General features: G+C 45.4%; 1 non-coding gene and 2 pseudogenes across 1 annotated transcript; all 3 read left to right on the top strand.

Moving 5' to 3' along the window:
- Positions 1-546: 546 nt before the first annotated feature.
- LOC140582565 (U2 spliceosomal RNA) lies at positions 547-738 on the top strand. The gene has a single exon (XR_011985467.1). It is a non-coding gene; the product is annotated as a U2 spliceosomal RNA (small nuclear RNA).
- A 422-nt stretch (positions 739-1,160) lies between these two features.
- LOC140582604 (U5 spliceosomal RNA) lies at positions 1,161-1,291 on the top strand (annotated as a pseudogene).
- A 13,794-nt stretch (positions 1,292-15,085) lies between these two features.
- On the top strand, positions 15,086-15,266 carry LOC140582545 (U2 spliceosomal RNA; annotated as a pseudogene).
- Positions 15,267-19,669: the final 4,403 nt, after the last annotated feature.

Genomic DNA, 19,669 nt, shown 5'->3' on the forward strand with positions numbered 1-19,669 from the left:
GAATGTGAATAGCGATCTTCGGGTGAGAGCGGTACTACACGCCCCCGATGCAGATAAAACAAAGTAAGGTGACATGGTTTACTTTTTTGCCAATTTAACCTAATTTTAAAAAGTTTAATACTTCCAACAATGGACATTTTGAAAAGAATGCAGATTACAGATTTAGTCAGCGTTTTTTTCATGTTTCTATAATAAGATTTCAGCGAGTCATGAACTGAAATACACAAGAAAGATCGCGGCATTGCCGACGATGCCGTCGACTCCAGAGGGTTAGAGGTCTTAACTTTTTAATAGCATGCATATAAGGTGACATTTTAATTGTTTTATTGACCATATAATTGTAATTAGGTTTAAATGGTGTATAATTGTATTTGCTGGTCTTATTGCCCTTTTCCTGTTTATGGGTAATAGTTCTGCAGGTAGTTCTATTTGTTTAATATTATCTTTGAAAGTCTTATTGTACTGTGTTGGCATGATTTGCATAGTGTGGGAATGTTTCAGCCTTATAGATTGTGATTATGTGTTAATGTAAGTAGTACAAGCATAATATTTATTATTCATGTATTTGAGCTGATTTACATTGTGTTTTGGTATGAAAAGGTTATTTTGATACGTCCCCCATGGAGGGGACCACATATTAAACAGATTTTTGGAACAGGGAGCCGGAAGTGGGGCTTGCCCCGTCTGCTCCAGGCATCGACCCGGTATTGCAGTGCTTCCAGGAACGCTGCACCTCTACTGCCCCCTGTTGTTGAAAGGCAGAACTGACTGACTGACTGACTGAGTGGGTGACTAATAGACTGAGTGCCTCTGGATGGCCAGCTAATTAGCCGCATGTGCTGTGAGGGAAGGGCCCTGTCCGTGCGTGGCCCTCGTTTCCTGCCGGTTTTCTTTTTTTTTTTATTTTTATTTTTTAAAGTAAGGTGACACGCTGTTTGTGCGGTGGGCAGCTGTGCTGAGGTAAGGCATGACATCATCTTTGCCTTTTGGAATTTTCCCTCATGTTTGTTTAAATGATTGCTGTTTCTTGAGAGGACAGGAGGACAGGGAGGAGTTGGGGCCCCGACACTGGCGGCTGCGACGCCCCTGGGCATTCTACTCTGAGCGGGGGGGGCACGGAGACCCAGCTAACGGCGACCCGCTAAGCGGCAGCCCCATATCGACTCGGGTCTCTCTTCATCCCGTATTAATCTTTCGCTTTTTACTAAAGATTTCCGTGGGGTATAGTCATAGTTGTTTGGGTTAATTCTGACTAGCACAAAAGTTTACAAGCCCTATTTTGGCAAGAGCTAATCATAAGAGCTAATCCTAATCATTTTCATCCTTGCCGTTTAAATCACTCATGAATAGATGTGTTTGTGAGAAATTGGTTTGTTTTAAGCATTTTAAATTTAAATAAATACTGCAATACTCATTGCAGAAATACATCTTTTCCAATATTGTGCAGCCTAATAATGAAGTACTTACTACTACGAGATATCTAACAACATACGATGCAACATTCAACAGGGGGTAGTGAAGTGATATGTGGCAGAGCAAAGTGCCAATTCGATGTGGGGCCGTGATTAGTATGTGGAGAATGCTGCAGCAGTATTACAAAATCAGCAAATCTTTTAAAAATAATAGTGATATAAATATATTATTTATTCATAAGTATATAGAATCAGTACACAAAGTATAAGTATATAAATATAAGCATATAAAGCATGTAAGTACATAAAGTATAAGTATATAAAGTTTAAGTATATAAAGTATATAAGTATAAAAATGATATAAGTATAAAAATGATATAAGTATAAAAATGTTATAAGTATAAAAAATTTAAGTAAAAAAAGTTTAAGTAAAAAAGGTTTAAAGGCCTCAGAGGACTGCTGCTCCTACTCATCAGAGTGGTTCTGATGCTTGAACTTTTTCTTCAGAGCCTCTGCTAAAATGGCAGCAAAGTCCTCTGAGGGCATGGGCGTCCCCTGCGTCAGTCCCCTCCTGGTCACTGGCGTCCCACCTGGCGACCTCAGCACTGGGCGCAGTTTAATGTGCGGCAGCTCCGCCAGAACATCCACCATGTTGGGGCCATTGGTGGGTCCTGTGCCACTTCCCTGAGGATGACTCCACTTCTGCTTCGGGCCCTGGATATTAGCAGGCGGAGGAGGAGGAGGGGGCGGGAAACAGCTTGGAGCTGAAGTGGGGACTACAAAAGGAGTCCCAGTGGTCTCCGAACTGCTCCGGGATATATGTGGATCAGTCAGGGCACCAGCAAGCACGGAGATCTCAGACCTTAAACGGCCCACCTCGTCTTCGAGGGCAGCAATCTTTTTCCAAACTGCCGCCCACTCGGACCCTGCCTCTGCTGCAACAGCAGCATGCTGGAGATCCCCGTGTCCACTGGGGAGGTGGATGCCACTCCCGACCTTTGCAGGGGCGTTGCCATTTATAGCAACCCCCGTTGCAACAGTCGAGGATGGTGCAGTGGGCTTGCGCACACGAAAGCTGGAACGCTTAAAGCATCCCAGACAGGTGTGTAGAAAACCACGCAAGTGACTGAAAGGAGCCATTGCAGACATTATTTAAAGCAATGGAACACAAACAGTAAATGAAGATCACCCAAATCAAGACCGAGAGAAATAAAAATTACAGCTTCTGCTTCCAGATATACGTAGCAACAACCAATGAGCACGCAGAACCATTCGAGGTCAACTTAGCTGACCGTTTCACGTTCTAAAATTTACAGGATACAGTGGTACCTCAGAACTCGAATTTAAATTTTTTATTTTTTTTTCTCTCCCAAAATGGCGGCGCGTGCACACGCTGCGGCTTAAATTTAAATAAATACTGCAATACTCATTGCAGAAATAGATCTTTTCCAATATTGTGCAGCCTAATAATGAAGTACTTACTACTACGAGATATCTAACAACATACGATGCAACATTCAACAGGGGGTAGTGAAGTGATTCGTGGCTGATCAAAGTGCCAATTCGATGTGGGGCAGTGATTAGCATGTGGAGAATGCTGCAGCAGTATTACAAAATCAGCAACTCTTTTAAAAATAATAGTGATATAAATATATTATTTATTAATAAGTATATAGAATCAGTACACAAAGTATAAGTATATAAAGTTTAAGTATATAAAGTATATAAGTATAAAAATCTTAAGTATAAAAATGATATAAGTATAAAAATGATATAAGTATAAAAATGTTATAAGCATAAAAAATTTAAGTAAAAAAAGTTTAAGTAAAAAAGGTTTAAAGGCCTCAGAGGACTGCTGCTCCTACTCATCAGAGTGGTTCTGATGCTTGAACTTTTTCTTCAGAGCCTCTGCTAAAATGGCAGCAAAGTCCTCTGAGGGCATGGGCGTCCCCTGCGTCAGTCCCCTCCTGGTCACTGGCGTCCCACCTGGCGACCTCAGCACTGGGCGCAGTTTAATGTGCGGCAGCTCCGCCAGAACATCCACCATGTTGGGGCCATTGGTGGGTCCTGTGCCACTTCCCTGAGGATGACTCCTCTTCTGCTTCGGGCCCTGGATATTAGCAGGCGGAGGAGGAGGAGGGGGCTGGAAACAGCTTGGAGCTGAAGTGGGGACTACAAAAGGAGTCCCAGTGGTCTCCGAACTGCTCCGGGATATATGTGGATCAGTCAGGGCACCAGCAAGCACGGAGATCTCAGACCTTAAACGGCCCACCTCGTCTTCGAGGGCAGCAGTCTTTTTCCAAACTGCCGCCCACTCGGACCCTGCCTCTGCTGCAACAGCAGCATGCTGGAGATCCCCGTGTCCACTGGGGAGGTGGATGCCACTCCCGACCTTTGCAGGGGCGTTGCCATTTATAGCAACCCCCGTTGCAACAGTCGAGGATAGTGCAGTGGGCTTGCGCACACGAAAGCTGGAACGCTTAAAGCATCCCAGACAGGTGTGTAGAAAACCACGCAAGTGACTGAAAGGAGCCATTGCAGACATTATTTAAAGCAATGGAACACAAACAGTAAATGAAGATCACCCAAATCAAGACCGAGAGAAATAAAAATTACAGCTTCTGCTTCCAGATATACGTAGCAACAACCAATGAGCACGCAGAACCATTCGAGGTCAACTTAGCTGACCGTTTCACGTTCTAAAATTTACAGGATACAGTGGTACCTCAGAACTCGAATTTAAATTTTTTATTTTTTTTTCTCTCCCAAAATGGCGGCGCGTGCACACGCTGCGGCTTAAATTTAAATAAATACTGCAATACTCATTGCAGAAATAGATCTTTTCCAATATTGTGCAGCCTAATAATGAAGTACTTACTACTACGAGATATCTAACAACATACGATGCAACATTCAACAGGGGGTAGTGAAGTGATTCGTGGCTGATCAAAGTGCCAATTCGATGTGGGGCAGTGATTAGCATGTGGAGAATGCTGCAGCAGTATTACAAAATCAGCAACTCTTTTAAAAATAATAGTGATATAAATATATTATTTATTAATAAGTATATAGAATCAGTACACAAAGTATAAGTATATAAAGTTTAAGTATATAAAGTATATAAGTATAAAAATCTTAAGTATAAAAATGATATAAGTATAAAAATGATATAAGTATAAAAATGTTATAAGCATAAAAAATTTAAGTAAAAAAAGTTTAAGTAAAAAAGGTTTAAAGGCCTCAGAGGACTGCTGCTCCTACTCATCAGAGTGGTTCTGATGCTTGAACTTTTTCTTCAGAGCCTCTGCTAAAATGGCAGCAAAGTCCTCTGAGGGCATGGGCGTCCCCTGCGTCAGTCCCCTCCTGGTCACTGGCGTCCCACCTGGCGACCTCAGCACTGGGCGCAGTTTAATGTGCGGCAGCTCCGCCAGAACATCCACCATGTTGGGGCCATTGGTGGGTCCTGTGCCACTTCCCTGAGGATGACTCCTCTTCTGCTTCGGGCCCTGGATATTAGCAGGCGGAGGAGGAGGAGGGGGCTGGAAACAGCTTGGAGCTGAAGTGGGGACTACAAAAGGAGTCCCAGTGGTCTCCGAACTGCTCCGGGATATATGTGGATCAGTCAGGGCACCAGCAAGCACGGAGATCTCAGACCTTAAACGGCCCACCTCGTCTTCGAGGGCAGCAGTCTTTTTCCAAACTGCCGCCCACTCGGACCCTGCCTCTGCTGCAACAGCAGCATGCTGGAGATCCCCGTGTCCACTGGGGAGGTGGATGCCACTCCCGACCTTTGCAGGGGCGTTGCCATTTATAGCAACCCCCGTTGCAACAGTCGAGGATGGTGCAGTGGGCTTGCGCACACGAAAGCTGGAACGCTTAAAGCATCCCAGACAGGTGTGTAGAAAACCACGCAAGTGACTGAAAGGAGCCATTGCAGACATTATTTAAAGCAATGGAACACAAACAGTAAATGAAGATCACCCAAATCAAGACCGAGAGAAATAAAAATTACAGCTTCTGCTTCCAGATATACGTAGCAACAACCAATGAGCACGCAGAACCATTCGAGGTCAACTTAGCTGACCGTTTCACGTTCTAAAATTTACAGGATACAGTGGTACCTCAGAACTCGAATTTAAATTTTTTATTTTTTTTTCTCTCCCAAAATGGCGGCGCGTGCACACGCTGCGGCTTAAATTTAAATAAATACTGCAATACTCATTGCAGAAATAGATCTTTTCCAATATTGTGCAGCCTAATAATGAAGTACTTACTACTACGAGATATCTAACAACATACGATGCAACATTCAACAGGGGGTAGTGAAGTGATTCGTGGCTGATCAAAGTGCCAATTCGATGTGGGGCAGTGATTAGCATGTGGAGAATGCTGCAGCAGTATTACAAAATCAGCAACTCTTTTAAAAATAATAGTGATATAAATATATTATTTATTAATAAGTATATAGAATCAGTACACAAAGTATAAGTATATAAAGTTTAAGTATATAAAGTATATAAGTATAAAAATCTTAAGTATAAAAATGATATAAGTATAAAAATGATATAAGTATAAAAATGTTATAAGCATAAAAAATTTAAGTAAAAAAAGTTTAAGTAAAAAAGGTTTAAAGGCCTCAGAGGACTGCTGCTCCTACTCATCAGAGTGGTTCTGATGCTTGAACTTTTTCTTCAGAGCCTCTGCTAAAATGGCAGCAAAGTCCTCTGAGGGCATGGGCGTCCCCTGCGTCAGTCCCCTCCTGGTCACTGGCGTCCCACCTGGCGACCTCAGCACTGGGCGCAGTTTAATGTGCGGCAGCTCCGCCAGAACATCCACCATGTTGGGGCCATTGGTGGGTCCTGTGCCACTTCCCTGAGGATGACTCCTCTTCTGCTTCGGGCCCTGGATATTAGCAGGCGGAGGAGGAGGAGGGGGCGGGAAACAGCTTGGAGCTGAAGTGGGGACTACAAAAGGAGTCCCAGTGGTCTCCGAACTGCTCCGGGATATATGTGGATCAGTCAGGGCACCAGCAAGCACGGAGATCTCAGACCTTAAACGGCCCACCTCGTCTTCGAGGGCAGCAGTCTTTTTCCAAACTGCCGCCCACTCGGACCCTGCCTCTGCTGCAACAGCAGCATGCTGGAGATCCCCGTGTCCACTGGGGAGGTGGATGCCACTCCCGACCTTTGCAGGGGCGTTGCCATTTATAGCAACCCCCGTTGCAACAGTCGAGGATGGTGCAGTGGGCTTGCGCACACGAAAGCTGGAACGCTTAAAGCATCCCAGACAGGTGTGTAGAAAACCACGCAAGTGACTGAAAGGAGCCATTGCAGACATTATTTAAAGCAATGGAACACAAACAGTAAATGAAGATCACCCAAATCAAGACCGAGAGAAATAAAAATTACAGCTTCTGCTTCCAGATGTACGTAGCAACAACCAATGAGCACGCAGAACCATTCGAGGTCAACTTAGCTGACCGTTTCACGTTCTAAAATTTACAGGATACAGTGGTACCTCAGAACTCGAATTTAAATTTTTTATTTTTTTTTCTCTCCCAAAATGGCGGCGCGTGCACACGCTGCGGCTTAAATTTAAATAAATACTGCAATACTCATTGCAGAAATAGATCTTTTCCAATATTGTGCAGCCTAATAATGAAGTACTTACTACTACGCGATATCTAACAACATACGATGCAACATTCAACGGGGTAGTGAAGTGATTCGTGGCTGATCAAAGTGCCAATTCGATGTGGGGCAGTGATTAGCATGTGGAGAATGCTGCAGCAGTATTACAAAATCAGCAACTCTTTTAAAAATAATAGTGATATAAATATATTATTTATTAATAAGTATATAGAATCAGTACACAAAGTATAAGTATATAAAGTTTAAGTATATAAAGTATATAAGTATAAAAATCTTAAGTATAAAAATGATATAAGTATAAAAATGTTATAAGCATAAAAAATTTAAGTAAAAAAAGTTTAAGTAAAAAAGGTTTAAAGGCCTCAGAGGACTGCTGCTCCTACTCATCAGAGTGGTTCTGATGCTTGAACTTTTTCTTCAGAGCCTCTGCTAAAATGGCAGCAAAGTCCTCTGAGGGCATGGGCGTCCCCTGCGTCAGTCCCCTCCTGGTCACTGGCGTCCCACCTGGCGACCTCAGCACTGGGCGCAGTTTAATGTGCGGCAGCTCCGCCAGAACATCCACCATGTTGGGGCCATTGGTGGGTCCTGTGCCACTTCCCTGAGGATGACTCCTCTTCTGCTTCGGGCCCTGGATATTAGCAGGCGGAGGAGGAGGAGGGGGCGGGAAACAGCTTGGAGCTGAAGTGGGGACTACAAAAGGAGTCCCAGTGGTCTCCGAACTGCTCCGGGATATATGTGGATCAGTCAGGGCACCAGCAAGCACGGAGATCTCAGACCTTAAACGGCCCACCTCGTCTTCGAGGGCAGCAATCTTTTTCCAAACTGCCGCCCACTCGGACCCTGCCTCTGCTGCAACAGCGGCTTCTCTCTCTCCCGACTAAACAGTGTTTTCGTGTTTTTCGTCCTGGAAGTTGCAGTGTTTTTGTACGTCTTTGTCGCGTTTATCTGTTCTTAAGCCCGTATATAGGCGAACATTTTTGCTCAACATCGGCAGAAACAAACTTTTTAAGCTGGACTCTGTGGATGCCGAAGAGCTGAATGATCTGGGTCTGCTCCGCAGGCCTACTCAATCACCGACCCCCACTCCTGCACCTCGCCCAAAATGGAGGTGCCTCAAGCGGCGTGAGAGGAAGCAGAAGAGGGGTAAGAGCGGAGGTATCCGAGCTGGGCTGGTGGCTTGCCCACACAAACCAGCTATCCCCTCCATCGGTCTGGCCAACGTACGCTCATTGGATAAGAAACTGGCCGACATCCGACTACTATGTTCATCTCAGAGGAATGTAAAGGACTGTTGTGTTTTTGTGTTCTTGGAAACATGGCTCAACGCTTGGTGCTGCGATGCTGTTGCGGTCTGCAAATACTGTTCACCAGTGTTGGAGTTTATGGTTATTAAGTGCCGGCCGTTCTATCTACCGAGGGAATATACAGCTATACTGTTGTTTGCTGGGTATATCCCTCCCACCTCCAATGGCAGCAACAGGAGGGAGGCACTGAATGAACTGTACCAGCATGTATCAGTGAGCAGCAGACAGCCCACCCAGATGCTTTTCTCATCTTGGCTGGGGATTTCAATCATGCAGACTTAAAGAGTGTGTTTCCCAAAATACAGCAACACATAGACTTTCCTACACGGGGAAATAACACACTGGACCTTGTTTACACCACCCAAAGAGGAGCTTACAAGGCTTTCCCCCTCCCCCAGCTCAGTGCCTCAAACCACATTACTGTCATGCTAATGCCTGCTTACAGACCGCTTGTTAAAGTCACCAAACCGATTCGGAAGCAGATACAAGTGTGGCCGGAAGGGTGTTCAGAGGCTTTACAGGACTGCTTTAACACCACAGACTGGAGTATGTTTAAGCAGGCTGCCACATACGACAACACCACTGACCTCCAGGAGTACTCAGAGACTGTTACAGCCTACATTAACAAATGCACTGAGGATGTAACTGTCACCAAAACCATCACTGTCCGTGCCAACCAAAAGCCATGGATGACAGGGGAGGTCTACAGGCTGCTGAAAGCTCGGAACGTTGCCTTCAGAGCTGGAGTTGAGGCAAACCTGAAGACCGCTAGGGCCAACCTGTCCCGTGGCATCAGAGAGGCTAAGAGACAGTACTCCAGAGGAATATCCCATCGCTTCAAAGACAGCAGAGACACATGGAGCCTATGGCCATCACAGATTACAAGCCCCCACCACAGACCTGTGATAGCACCATCTCCCTGCTGAATAGCACCAGTGCACAGAAGACCCCTCCCTCTCCTGGTGACCAGGTGATGACTCTGTCCCCATGCAGTGTGAGGAGATCCCTCAGCAGGGTCAACGCACGCAAAGCTCCGGGTCCTGACAACATTCCTGGTCGCGTACTGAGAGACTGTGCAGTGGAACTCACTGATGTCTTTACAGACATCTTTAACATCTCACTCAACCAGCCTATCGTCCCCATTTGTTTCAAAACCACCACCATTATTCCAGTCCCAAAAAAGTCATCTCCCTCCTGCTTTAACGACTACCGCCCTGTTGCACTTACTCCCATCCTAATGAAGTGCTTTGAACGACTAGTCATGCAGCACATTAAGTCTGTCCTGCCCTCCTCCTTGGACCCCTTCCAGTTTGCGTATCGGCCCAACCACTCGACGATGACGCCATCCTCACTGCACTCCATTCAGCACTCACATATCTGGATAAAAAAGACTCATATGTCCGAATGCTGTTCATAGACTTCAGTTCAGCATTTAACACTATAATCCCCCAACAGCTCACTCAAAAACTGGTCCAGCTGGGGCTCAACACCTCACTGTGAAACCGGTTGCTGGATTTCCTTACCGGAAGACCACAAGCAGTACGGGTCGGCAGTAACATCCAGCACCATCATTCTTAACATGGGGGCCCCTCAGGGATGTGTGTTGAGCCCCCTCCTCTTTACTCTGCTGACCTACGACTGCACACCGTCACACAGCTCCACGGAAGAGCCAAGGCCCCACGTTCCCACGACAGCCGCGTCCCCACCCCAGCAGGAGGAGGAGGGAGGTCCCAGGCGCAGCCCCCGCAGCCAAAAGGGCACGAGAACCAGAGGCAACCCCGCGAGGGTGACGGCCGCTCCTGCACGGGCCAGGGCCCCAGGACCCCAAGCGGCCGGGAGACGGCCGGCCCCCGGCAGAGAGCCCCACCCGCGCCAGAGAGGCCCGAGCCCCCCCCAGGCCACCACCCGGGGAGGAGGGCCAGCAACCATGCCAAGGAGGCAGCCGCGCCCAGTAAGGAGCAGCTAGCCCCGGACCCAGGCCCACACCGCCCACACAGACACACCTCTCAGCCATACACATAGACCATACACCCACTCACACAACATACACAGACACATACACAGAGACAAAAAGACATAAGCCCATCCACTCCGGACCGCCCTCCACCATGCGGGGGAACGGACGCCACCCCCAGCGCCAACCGCAACCCCAGGGCGCCGCCAGCCGGACGACTACCCAAGTGCCCCCCCACCATCACGGGCAGGGAGCAGGGGTGTAGGAAGACCCGCCCACTCTCCTCCCCCACGCACCTGTGTGAGAGGTGGAGTGTTGGATGCATGTGTTGGTGCATGTGAGTGTATGTGGTGTAAGGGATGAGTATGACTGTTGAGAAACTTAAGATGGATTTAAAATTGACGGGGGAAGCGAGGAGGAGCGCTGCTTGCAAACAGCTCTCCTCCCCATCACCCCCCCAAGACCCTCAATGTATATGGTGTGAGTAAAATTGAGGGGTGGGCAGCAGTGAAGAGGTGAGTGACGCCACCTCAGCGGCCCCACCTACCAACCTCTGAGTAGTGCCCCCACCCCCCAAGGCCCTGTGTGTATACTGATATGTGATGACTAAAGTGCAATTAAAACAAGGGGAGGCAGAGGGCCGCGCCGCACAGCGAGTAAGGCCATGTGAATGGCCCCCTCACTGCGTGCGCGGCACATTCCCACCCCGAGATCCTACATGTGTGCGTGGCATGTTGTGTGAGTGAAGGAGGAGAGGGGCTGGGATTCATAATAGCAGGGGGGAGATTACTACCCCCCGGCAGAAGAGAGCCAGCTGGCTCAGTAGGCACCCCAGCCCCCCACCGCTACATGGGAAGGAGCGGACCCGAGGCCCCCGGCGACAACATCCCGGAGCAGTGCCGACGCCAAGAGCTAGCCCCCCCCACCCCGAAGGGCAGCCCGTACTCAGTCACCCACTCATTCGACGACAAATAGTGGCAGACCAGCCCGGGCTCGAGACATGCCACCCCCCACACAGCACAGGCTGGACCTCCTGACACGGACTGACCCACCCCCCCCCCGGCAGTGCCCCGGAGGGAGCACAGGCCACCCCCGCGCAGGAAGGCACCCACCGAGGAAACGGCCAGGCCCCGGGCACCAGAGCCCCAGACCCCCCACCCAAGCCCGCACCGAAGAGGCCAACCACCCATCCCAGGGCCAGCCCCCGTCACCACCGGTACCCCAGACCCCACGCCCCATGACTGCCAGGCAGCACCCGCCCAAGCCCCCCCCCCACACCACCAGCCAGGGCAGACACCCAGACATCACAGGATGGCAGCCACAGCCCCCCCAGCTCCAAGAAGCCACTAGCCGCCCATAGCCCGGGGGCCCAACCCCGCCACCCGCCAGAATCACGAGGAGACGAGACCACAGCCGACCACCCCCCCTACGTAATGGAATTGGCCAGAATGGACCAGAGAGAATCCAATTCGCCCAATTGTTTTTTTGGAGGGAATTAGACATTCTCTCCAAACTTATGTGGTCTAGAATTAAATTTCTATACTGAGTAACACATAAATTATTTTTTGATTTCCAGTTCATGAAGATAGTTTTCTTTGTAATGCCTAAGGCAGTAAGGATCATGTGCACTTTATTTTCTTCCATATCTAATACACTTGCATCACCTAAAATGCACAATGTAGGTGAGGTTGGGATATAGCAATTAAACCAAATTCATAGATCTTCACATATCCTTTGCCAGAACTTCTGCACCGGTGTGCAGGACCATATGGCATGCATGTAGTTCTCTACAAAGTTACCTGAGCAGTGGGTGCATAGCTTTGAGTGTATAAGGCCCATTTGGAACATCCTTTGTCCTGTATAATGAGCTCTATGCAGAGTTTTGTATGGTATAAGCTGTAAGTTGGGGTTTTTAGTCATTTTGAAGGTGTTTAAACATATTTCTTTCCAAAAGTTTTGATCTGGATCGATGGATAGATCTTGCTCCCATTTTGAGGTTGGGAGGGAAATTGAGTCATCCATTTTTGACAATAACTTATACATTTTTTGCAATAATTTGGGGCTAGAAAGATTTAAAAATTCTAGCACCCATGGAGGTATTTCTAAGTTAAACTGATTAAGATTGAACCTTGCCTGAATTGCTGGTACTCAAGAAATTTACTGTTGCTAATTCCGTATTTTGAGACTAGTTCGTCGAATGAAATCAATTTCCCGTTTTGCATAACATGTTCAAGATTTCTAATCCCTTTATCATGCCATAAGGGAAAGCTCAATTTTATCTTTTTTCGGCAAATATCTGGATTGTTCCAAATGGGTGTTAGTTTGCAGGGGATAAGTGGAGACCTAGTTATTTTTAAAAAGTCCCACCAGGCTGTTAATGAGGTGTTAATACTAAGGCTCTTAAAACACTTATAACACTTAATGGTAGGACTTATAAAAGGCAGATCAGACAATTTTACTTCTCCGCAGATTGCTTGTTCTAAGTCCAGCCATGGACTATCTACCGGGCTTGATTTGATCCAATTTGTTATATACTGCAGTCTGTTGGCTAAGAAGTAGTGATAGAAACTTGGTACAGTAGTTCTAGACCACCATTACCTTTGGCTTTTTGCAGAGTTTTCAAGCTGATTCGTGATGGTTTGTTCTTCAATAAAAATGACAAGATGCTTGAGTCTAGTGATTTAAACCAAGCCATAGAGGGTTTATTATTGATCATTGAGAACAAGTAATTGATTTTAGGCAGGACCATCATTTTAATGGTGGCAACTCTTCCAATGAGTGATATAGGTAGAGATTTCCATCGCATGAGATCATCTTCTACCTTTTTTAACAAAGGAATATGATTCATCTGTACTAGATCTGAGAGTCTGGTGGAAAAATGTATGCCTAAGTATCTAAGGTTACCTGACTAAAGGAGTAGTAGTTGTGTTTTGGAAACTACAATTCAAAGGCAAAACTGTTGATTTGCTCCAGTTGACGGAGTCTGATATAGATGAGAACTTATCTATAAGTGATATTGTCTTCAGAAGAGAGGTTGGAGAATTCCTAAGAAAAAGTAATACGTCATCTGCATAAAGGCTTATCTTATGGTCTGTTTTTTCTGTTTGAATTCCTTTAATATCTACATTTTGTCTAATTAGTTTGTTGTTTTTAATTGTATTTGATCATTTTAATATTTCATGGCCAATTTTAATATTGTCACTTTGAATGTCAGGGGTTTGAGGAACGTTTTAAAACGCACGTTGGTTTTTAATCAGCCGGCATCTTCCCCTTCAGCATTTGTTTTCTGCAGGAAGTCCACCTCCGGGACCAGCGGGACGAGGCTCTCTTTTCACGACAATGGAAGAGGGGTAGATCCTACTGGAGCGTAGGTGGTGTCCACTCCTCAGGCGTCGGGATTCTTTTTGGCGACCGCGCCTTTGATGAAGTAAGTTCATTTACCGTCCTTCAAGGCAGGGTTTTGGGAGTGGACGCCACATGGAGGGGACAGCGCCTCCGGGCCATATGCATCTACGCTCCAGTGGAAGCCTCGTCCCGTATAACTCTCTCTGAAGAGTTGTCCCTGTTCTGTGTCACAGATCGACACTTGATTTTAGGAGGGGACTTTAACATCGCGTTGGAGGGTAGAGAGGATGTCAGCTCAGGGCATTTTCGCCATTTTATTCATTCCTTTAAACTTGTGGATGGTTTTAAAACATGCAACCCCAGCATGCCGGGCTTCACCTGGCATAATAGTCGCGGAGCCAGCAGTCGCATCGACTACATTTTAGCTTCACCCCCCGTTGTTTTTGAAAAGGTGTCCCTCTCCCCACAGTGGCCCACTGACCACTTGGCAGTGGAGGCCACTGCCTCCATAGACGCCCCTGTATATGGGGGCGGCTATTGGAAAATGAACCTGCAGATCCTGGAGGAGAGCGATTTTAGACACCTTTTCTTAGATCACTTCTCCGAGTGGCAGAAGGACAAGCCTACCTTCCCCTCTGTGGCCGAATGGTGGGAGAGTGTGAAGGACAGGATCCGAACCTTCTCCATGCAGTATAGCAAGCAGCGCAGGATGGAGAAGAAATTCTCCATTCTGCAGCTGGAGAGAAGGTTGCGGGATGAATACGCCACTTACAACAATGGGGGCATGTATTAGGATGAATTCACGGACGATTACGTCACCCACGTGGCATGGAATTAATCCTTTTACTATAATATTCTGGGAAGTTGTAATTGTGGATTAATTCTGATCGTATGTGGACTGATCGTCCTGAAATTCAGATCAATCGTCCATGATTCACCCCGAATGTTACTAGACTGCACGAACATGTTATTTACCGATCCCCTGTAAAACCTAATTTTGCCATAAATAACTTGGGCTCATAAAAAGAAACCAGGATGCTAATCTTGCATCAAAAGCATGCATTTGAGATGACATTTTAATTGTATAAATGGCCATATGTGTTTACTTAGATTTTAATGGTGTGTAAATATATTGGTTGCTTTTATTGCTTTTTTTTTGCTTATTTTATGGTGAATGGTTCTGCAGATAGTTTGTTTAATACTATTTTAAAATATTTTCAGTAATGTCTTATTGTATTGGCATTCACTTGTATGATGTGGGAAAATTTCAGCCTGTTATGACTATTTCTGAATATCATTGTTTTAGTAGGAAAATGTTTTTAATTCCCTTGTTGACAGTGCCAATTTTTTAAGTGCAGTTTCTATTATATGTTTTAATGTGTTTGTGTCGATGTAAATAATTGTGCAGAACTGTTTAATAAAGTATTTGGATCTGAAAAAAAAAAAATCTGTTTTATCAGTTTAATATCTGATACGTCCCCTATGGAGGGGACCACATATTAAACGGATTTTTGGAACAGGGAGCCGGAAGTGGGGCTTGCCCCATCCGCTCCACTATTCGACCCGGTATTGCAGTGCTTCCGGGAACGGTGCACCTCTACTGCCCCCTATTGTTGAAAGGCAGAACTGACTGACTGACTGACTGACTGACTGACTATATAAAGTACATGATCTTACCACACTGACATTTCTGATTTTGCTAACAATCATGTACAGTAAATTTAAAAGCTTTTTGTTTTGTCATAAATTATTTATGCTATTTTACAATGCAGATAAAGTATTCCTGTCGATACAAGGAGGATATATTTTTTTTCTCGATGGATATCGTTTTGAACCTAAAGGTTGTTTTTTTGGAAGAGCAGTATATAGTTACTGCCTACATTTTTTGCTGTGCATGTGATTTTGATGAGAATATTACATTTTTATATCTCTGCGTAGATTTTTTCAGCAATAATTGAGTCTATCCTTGTGTATTTAAGGTTTTGGTAATTCATGATTACCAAATAAGATTTGGTGTCATTGTACAAATATAAGAAGATTCAGTGTGCAGTTACCAGGTTACAAATAAACAAACAAATAAATAAAATGGCATCAGAAGAGAAGTACGATGACAGTAAAATGTGTGAAACTAGTGGAATGTGAAAAATGTGTGTGCATATAAGTCTCCACATGTATAAAGCGGCTGTATAGCATAACAAAAAGGAGCAATGGATAACTGACATAAAGTGCTTACTGTCCATAACGACAATGAGTCATGTACGGCGTAAGATAAACACAACATGCGTTAACTTTGGATATGCATAATGCACACACAAGAATCATATGTCTTTGGCATCGAGAGAACTATCAGATAACTTCAACAAGTTACCAAATGAATGCAAAATCAAAGATAGGCTATTAATTTCTGCCTGGCACTAACCTTGTATTCCTCTGTCACATGACCGGTGGGAAGTAGGACCCGAATGCAAGCTGTAGGGCAGAACCCCCTTTGCGGGGAGCTTTTCTGGCAGGCAGGCTTGGGCACAGAGACGCAAACAGACAAGGACAGAACTGGAGAACATTGGCCTGGGCACTTTACCAAACTAAGGAATGGGAAAACACAAGGCAGCTGGTAGTTACTGACAGAAGGACAGGAACATGAGGTGAGACTAATAAAGACCAAGCGTGGCTCATTAGGGCCACGTCAGGGAGGAGAACTGGAGAGTAAGGTTGACAGGACGGGCAGGCCATGACAGTAACACCCCCCACCCCCCAATCCTGTGCCCTCCTGGTGCAAAGGCATCATTAAGGGGACACACAGACCAGGGTAAAACCAAGGACAGCAGGGGAGACAAACCGCCAGGACACAACTCATGACAGGCCAGGTAACCCGACAGGGATGCAGACTAGGGACCAAAAGACAAACAGCGGGTGTCAGTGGGCAAGTGGCAACAAAGGAAACAGAAGAAGGAGACAAAGGGAGGGATTGGACTCCAAAAGGACCAAAGGTGACACAGGACAGACAGGGCAGGACACAACCAGACAAGCAATGTGCAACAAGAATAGGGCCAGGAGAGGGAGCCAGGGGGAACCTAAAGTGGGAAGCAAGACTACAGGTCAAGCTCCGAGGTGCCGCAGAAGGGTCGCGGCCAGGGGGGCCTTCGGAGTCCTGTCTGGGTCTGTAGAAGGATGAGCTCCTCTCGTCTGCGGCAGCCGAGGGAAGAACAGCATCGGTAGACGGCGAGGGGTCGGCAGAGCCGGAGGGCATCGAGGAGCAGGCAGGACAGGAACCGGACCACACCTTGGACCCTGCAGAACAAAAGCACAGGCCAGTACCAGTGCCGGAGGAAACCGCAGGTGGTTATTTATGGGGTCCCCCGAAAAGACCCCCTTGGACCGAGTCGGGATCAGGCGGTAAGTCTGGGTAGCATACCCCAGATTTTTCCTCCTGGAGCCGAGCCCCCGACCAGTTTTCCTTTGACCCTGCCGTTGTCGCGGCGATAACCTCCTCGGCTGGGGAAACTCTGGTCACGGGGCTGACACCACGGACTGGGACATAGGGCAAGAACTGGAGGGTCCCACTCCATGTCCTCCGGGGGAATGTCCTCCGGGCCTGTGCCTTAATCCATACTAAATGTAATTAAAAAGAATGAAGCTTAAAAGAATAAAATGGTAAAGAGAGGAAAATTTAATGTGTACGTTTCAAAAAACGGGCTCTTGCTTTTATCCAGATGTTTGCAGGCGTTGTGACTCTGAGATGAATGCTGACGTATGAGATCCTGAGAATGGGCTACGCCTCCAAGGGTGAGTGGCAGGTGGCATTTCCCAGGAATTACAGGCTGGAGATGTCTGAGGAGCTCTCCTGGAGTGAAGACAAAAGAGAAGAAGGGAACAAGCAGAGGGTGTGGGGAGAAAAAGACTGCAGATCCAGTTACAGGTGAATTGTACAAATGCCCTTGAAGTCTTGGTCCATGAGGGATCCTATTTTTAATAAAAAAAAAAAAAAAAAAAGACAATAAATTATTTAAAAATAGAGCTTATCATTTACATCTGTCTAGGAGTTAAAACACATAAAATCAATTAACTTACCTGGTGATTTTGGAACTTCTGACCCCAAATCAAAATAATATAGATTATAACTAAATGCATCATTTTATTTGGGAAAAAGGGATAAATTAAATAAAAGGTTAACTTTGGAATCTAAAACAAAAACAGCAATTTCACATCAGGAATAAATATCATTTCAAGGGTCTTCAGTACATTTTTCCTGTGTCTGCTCCCTTTACACGTAGATAGTGATATAAACATGTACCTTTAAAATATATTATGTTCAGTTTATAAGCTTAATTATTTCATTTGTAACAAACAAGCACAATACACAAGTGCCCTAAAGCCCAACACATGGTTCAGAAGCCTCCTACCCCACCTTACACCAGCCACATGGACGCCATCTGTCCAACTGGGCATCCTCAGTGTCTTGTGCCTCCTGAAACATCACATCAGTTTCTTCTTCTTCCTCACATCCTTCTTCCTGAATGGTTTCCAGCAATGATCTGCCTCCTTGTGACAAAGTATATCCCAAAACATTCCCTCTCTTTTCTCTCCTTCTCCCTTAACCTCCTCCACATTCACTCCCACCTCACATCCATTCTCCTCACCTCCATTTACCATATGCATTACATCCATAGCAGCCTCTGCCCCCTCCATCTCACCATCAGAGGCATTCCCCTCAAATTTACCCCTTTCTGATATCTCCTTATTTTCCCAAGTAGCCCTTTCTAGGGCTACTGACAGTTTGGCTGCCATTAAAAAGGCCCATTAGTGATATGAAACTGTGTGACGCTACCTTTACGTCAAGATATCTCAGCAACCACTTAAAAACCAAAGACCAAATTTTCTGGATATGTTCATGATATTATTAGCTAGCTTTATTAAAAAATTGATCAATTTTGAAATATAGGTTTTTTTCTTATTGAATTTTAAGGCACATGATCGAGCTGGACAATAGCTTCAAAACAATATGAGGACCATTTCTGTGCAGCTTATATTAAGGTAAATATAGCCAGTCAAAGTCATAGTTCCCCCAGAAAAAGTTAAAACTTTGTTCGCTTAAATCTCCCACAATATTGATCCAAGACTCGCCCAATTTCAGTTTCATGAGTTACTCATGTGACCAAATCAGCATGCCAAGTTTCATTAAAATCCATGACAATGAGGTTCGAAAGTGTGACGATTTGACATGGAATGACCCAATACACCATATGCACAATAAACAGCAAATGACACCAAATTATAACTAACATCAAATAGGAAACAACAGCGCTCCACAACAAGCGAAAACCCAGATGAATGCTACCAAGAACTGTGTTAACACTGATGAAACTAAGAGTATTTTATTTTTATTCTATGCAACATTGTTTTTTAAAAATGTAATAGTCAGCTTGAAACATTTACCTGATTCCGAAAGCAATGCCCCAAATTACTTAAACATTTTACCATACATTACCGTAAGGGTTCCCAGCCCCCGTCCACACTCAGTATTCTGGGGGAGGGGGGGGGGGGGGCTGCCTACCGTCCCGTTTATTACGGGTTCACGCCGTATTAAAAAGAAAACTGTCCGTATTGATTAATCCCGGATTTCCGTTCGCATCGCCAATCTCCCACCACTCAACATATTTTATCGTGGAAACCCCGGCAAATTACACCGCCGTTTTAGCGGTCAGGGACATTTTTGGAAATATAAATATAAGATTTGAAACCCTAACTAAACTAACCTGTTTGAGAAGGATTTACTAACCAAATACAGTAACTGTCTGTCAACACTTCAGTATAAGAACATCCCCAATAAAAATAAAAACCACAAGTTTTAATGACATTAAAACGTGCAATAATTTTAATGTATTATTGACATGTACTACACTGTAAAAAAAATATATTTTTTTACAGTTTTTGCTAATGAATTTGACAGTGTTTTCCCTGTTTTTTTAAATTACAGAAATGTTTTATTACAATTACAAAAAAAAA

The sequence above is a fragment of the Paramormyrops kingsleyae genome, chromosome 24 (assembly GCF_048594095.1).
Source record: "Paramormyrops kingsleyae isolate MSU_618 chromosome 24, PKINGS_0.4, whole genome shotgun sequence".
Classification (NCBI taxonomy): Eukaryota; Metazoa; Chordata; class Actinopteri; order Osteoglossiformes; family Mormyridae; genus Paramormyrops; species Paramormyrops kingsleyae.